This window comes from Vicia villosa, linkage group LG4 (assembly GCF_029867415.1).
Source record: "Vicia villosa cultivar HV-30 ecotype Madison, WI linkage group LG4, Vvil1.0, whole genome shotgun sequence".
NCBI classification, from domain to species: domain Eukaryota; kingdom Viridiplantae; phylum Streptophyta; class Magnoliopsida; order Fabales; family Fabaceae; genus Vicia; species Vicia villosa.
In genome coordinates, this window is record NC_081183.1 from 128,869,453 (window position 1) to 128,874,704 (window position 5,252).

A 5,252-nucleotide genomic window follows, 5' to 3' on the forward strand; every position below is an offset into this window, starting at 1 on the left:
TACTAAAAAGTAAAAAATAAAAAAATACAAACTTTAACATTGTAGTTGGAGGGAGATTTGAAATTTTTTGAATTTGAGTTGTGACGTTACTCCCACGTCGCAACAGTTTACTTGGGAAAATAACTCTGCCACTTTTACAGATGTGGCAGAGTGTGTAATTATTATTATGACCGTTTGAGGGTAGCGACATGCAACCCACGTGTCAATGTAGCGACGTGAGGACCACGTCGCTGATTTTCTTATATAATAATTCAGAAAACCAAAACACTTACGTTTAGAAACGAAAAACACTTCATTTTCTTCTTCTCTGCTCTCTGGTTGCTCTCTTCTCCCTCGCCCCTGTTTTCATTGTTGCTGCTCTCTCAAGTGCTCTCTCAATCAATCTCTAATAATTTTGTTGCTGATATGGAGCAACAGCATGCGCGGCAGATAGAGGGCATTCTGAAGAAGCAAGCTGAGAATGAGATGAGGAGCAAATGAGACGATTTATGCAAGGTGGTGGAAATTACAGTAATGTTCCTGATCAAGAGCCGGAGGATGACGGAGTGGATGTTGATTTTAATCCCGATAATTATTTTCCGAATAATGATGATGCCTCTTAAAAATATTTTGTATTTTATTTGTTTTAAATTTATATTTATGTAACTTATTCTACATTTTAATTCATTAAAATATTAGTTTTAAATTTTTAGTTTTATTTAATTGAATTTATTATATAAAATTTATTATATGAATTTATTTTATAAAATTTTATGATATAAATTTTATTATATAAATTATATTTTATAAATTTTATTATATAAATTTTATTATATATTTTATTATATATAAATTTTATTATATAAATTTTATTATATAAATTAATTAATTTATTATATAAAAATACAATTATACCTGCGTTATTTAATTTTTTTTAAAAAAATAACATTCATAGTAGCGACGTGAGACCAACGTCGCTATAAAAGTCAATATCACAGTCTCCCACACCTGCCACACCTGCTCTGCGTGCAGGGAGATGTTCCCCATATAACTTTATTGCGACGTGGGAATCACGTCGCTACCTTCTGACGTGGTTTCCACGTCGCTACTAATTTGCCACACGTGCTCCTGCGACATAGCAACGCACGTCACTATTGTTTGAATGTGACGTGATTTTTAACGTTGCGACGTGGGATCCACGTCGCTGCAGAGCAGTTTTTTGTAGTGATGCTAAAATAGTTATGACCCTTTAATGTTAGATTTGTTTAACATTTTTTTAAGGCTACGATCAATTGTTATTTTTTGTTTGTGATTAGTTAAATCGAGAGATATCTCATTGCTTTCGTTTTTTTGTTTGTATAATTTTGCTGAAGAGAGTTCTCACCATTTGCTTTTTTAATGCCTCTTTGCTAAGTAACTTTAGAGTTGTCTATTTTTGAAGGCTCAGATTCACTCCAATATCAATTCTTTGGAGAATTGTTTTAACAATTGAATTGTTAATAGTTCGAGTCAATCTGGTCTGGTGTTGAAAATTGTTGTGATTTTTACTAGCAATTAAATTGTGACGGGGCATTTTGTTAGAACAAAAATCAATGGTTGTAGTTAGGGATGACAAAAATATCCATACCCGGAGATATTTGTGTCTGTCACGGATACGGGGCGGGTAGTATAATAGATATCCACGAATAAAATAAATGGATATTTAAATACCCATTTATTAATGGATATGGACATGGGTTTAATGTTACCGTGCCCGCGGATATCCATATTCGTTAATAATTTATAAAATTATTTAAATATTATTAGTTTATTATACACTATCTTTTCATCTTCTAAAAAACTAGTGTCCTCATATATATATATATATATATATATATATATATATATATATATATATATATATATATATATATATATATATATATATATATATTTGAAGTTTTCTTTAAAGAAAACATTTATATTCTATACAAATTTTATTGACTATTTCATATTTAAGCTTCTTCTATACTTCATACGTCACTTCAACCATTCCACCATCCAACCAACCAGTATCACTTTTTTGCTTCCAATCAGTGTTATCATTTCTACTCCTCTGTCGTCCGCTCTTCCACCAGAACTCACAATCACAATATAATTCTATATTTTTTGTTAAAAATAAAATGTTTGGGATATTTTGCTTTTGTAAAAATGAAAGAAATTAATTTGATAAAATTTTGTTGTTAAAATAAGAGAGATTTGTATGAATGTTATGTGATAATAACGTCTTGTGTCTTTAAAAGAAACTGAAAAAATATTTTTTTCAAAATATAATTTTAGGAAAATAGTATTATCGATGGATATATGTAAATATCTACGGATACCTTAAAACTTGCGGATTACCCATTTAGCGGATATCCGCACGGATATGGGACGGATGTGGATATCATATTTATCCAACGGGGCAGACACGAATATCATATTACCCGTCTCCATGGATATCCATTTACATCCCTAGTTGTAGTGTATTTTTAGAAACAACCATGGAGACTTATTGCTTGCTTATGCAGAAAAGTTAGAGGCATGTTCTTCGATTTTAGCAGAGTTCTCTGCAATTCTAAAGGCAGTCGAAATTGCGAAGACACGTGGTTGACGAAAACTTTGGGTTGAAACAGATTATTGAATGGTTGTTAAAGTTTTCTCCAACCATAATTATTCCTAGTTTTTTTAAGAATAGGTGGCTGGAAACTACTTCACCTTCTAATTTCTCTAACTTAGTCATCACTCATATATTTATTGGATGTATATAGTAATTCGAAGGTGTTGGATAAGCTTTTGGAAGCATTTTGAAGGAAACAGTTGGAAGTTAGAAAAAGCATTTATCGCGTTGGTAACCGGTTACGTGAAAAGGCGTAACCGATGTCATACCCCAAAATTTTCCCTCCTCTGCTTATCTTCAATGGCTCAAGGTCCAATGGTTTATTCAAGCAACATGCTCCTAATCAAAGATCTCCAAAACTAGGGTTTTCATTTTATCAAAGGGTTGTAAATATTTAAGGCCTCAAATGAATCTCAAGGTCCCTCATATGTCTCAAGGCACCTCCTTGTCCAAAGTCAAGCTTCTATTCCAAGGATTGCTCACTCAATGGCTCAGATGACTAATGATCGACTGTGTTGACCTAAAAGTCAACTATAGTCAAAGTACAGTCAAACTTCAAGATTTTTGGTCAACATCAAGTATGTGAGGTTATATCCATCATTTGATCAAAGGTTGATCATGATCCATCAATAGAAACTCAGAAATGAACAAATGCAAAAGGTTCAAATTAGGGTTTCTTTAGGAGAAAGTCAACGCAACTTTGACTGACCATAACTTTCACATGGAGTATCAAATATTTCCCAACCAAAGCCTATTTTGAAGGAAATTTGATTCTCTACAACTTTGTCTCTCACAAGACAAGGCTAGAAATGCTTCATTCAAGAGATATGGCACAATACATTATAGGTCCTCCAAAAGTCAACAAGAAACACCTTTTGGGTCAAGGCTCCTAACTCGAGCATGGAAGCTCTAATTGAGGTGAAAACAAAAGGAGGTTTTAAAGGACTCTTTGAGCTTTCCAAAAAGTATTATAACATGGTCATATGGCAAAGATTGAAGGAGATACAAGGTTTGGAAGTTGGTCGATTTTCAAGGGAAGAGCAAAGTACTAATTGGCAAATTCTCAACTTTCAAAGCAAATGGGCCTAAGTATTTGCTTCTAAATGTTCTTGTGATGATATTTAGGGCCCATATTTCCACTTCTCCACTTTTCATGATTTTTCTCATTTTTACTTTGAATTATATATTTTAATTCAATTAAAAAACAATTAAATCATGAAATTCATTTAGGAGATGCATGGTCATAATTTGTTATGAGATTTATGTCACAAAGTAATATGTAAATCAAGAGAAATTTGTGGAAATAGGTTTAGGAAAGATATGGTGCAAGAATAGAAATATTATACACATATTCACTTAAATTTCCAACTCTCCAAAGATTCAAGGTCCAAGCCCATGTTTAACCTAATACCATTCACATATATGGTAAAAACACTCAGTGACAAAGAGGGGACGAAAAGAAGAGGGGGCTAGGGTTCTATAAACTTAAAAAGAAATTTCAAGGGTTAGGGCAAGGGGGTTCTTTTGAGATGGCAGGTTTTAGCCGCGTGCAAGGATTCCATTAGCCTCCTGAGGTTCCTAAAGGCCTACCCACGCCCTCGAACAAAGCCAATCACGTCCAGAGCATCGCGTTTTGTTAGCACCGGAGGTAAGCTTTCTTGAAATTCAAACTCATTGATTCAGGTATTTCTAACGTGTTCGACCTGCATGGTTGCATTTAGGAGGTTAATTAGGAGCGTTCTGGGCTGCCACATGTGAGTTTCGACGTGAAACTCGGTCCCTGCCATTGTTGGTCGTGACCTTATTACTTCCTTCGTACTCAAACTTACAGGCTTTTTCCGGTCTCAAAACCACCACCATCAGATTCGTAAGGTACGAAATAGGGGGGTAGGTTTTTTTTATTTCCTTTTCATGAGTGTTTCGCAGGTAGTCATGTGCTTCCCGCCGGAGAAGATGACCGGCACTGTTTCGGTGGCCTGTGTTTGCTAGGCTGGCGATCTGAACGTGGAGGCTTTTAATTGGACCATTTGAAAATTGAAAAGGAAGGTCTGCGCGCGCAAGAACCCTATTGGAGGGTCAACACAGAAACGTTCTCTTTCTCTATATCACTGGCGGATGCAGGGACACCAGTGGGGACCGGGTTTGACTTTCTTTTTGAATTCTCAGCATGTAATTTACCTTTACAATATAATATCTCAGGATCATAATAATTGCAAATGGAGAATCTGGCACAAGCGGTTAAGGAGAAGGGTTTGTCACCAACGAGTCCTGGGTTCAATACCCAGCGTCTCCCTTTATTATTTTATGCAATTTTCCTCCTAGATCATGTACGCACAGCCAATACATACCCACAATACCCCCTCACGCCACAACCGTCAGATCTTAATAGGATCAAATCCAACACTCTCAAGAAGGCAAGCACACAATGGATGTTCAAGGACCAGCAACACAGGATAACTGCCAGGTTTTCTATATCAATATTTTTATTTTGTTTTATTATTTATTTAGATTAAATATTAGATAAATAGTTTAAATGAATTAATTTTAGAAATGATAAAAATAGGGTTAGGGTTAGGTTAGGATTATAATTCCCGCGATTATTTAATTATTTCGATTATTCGACTTAATTGATAAA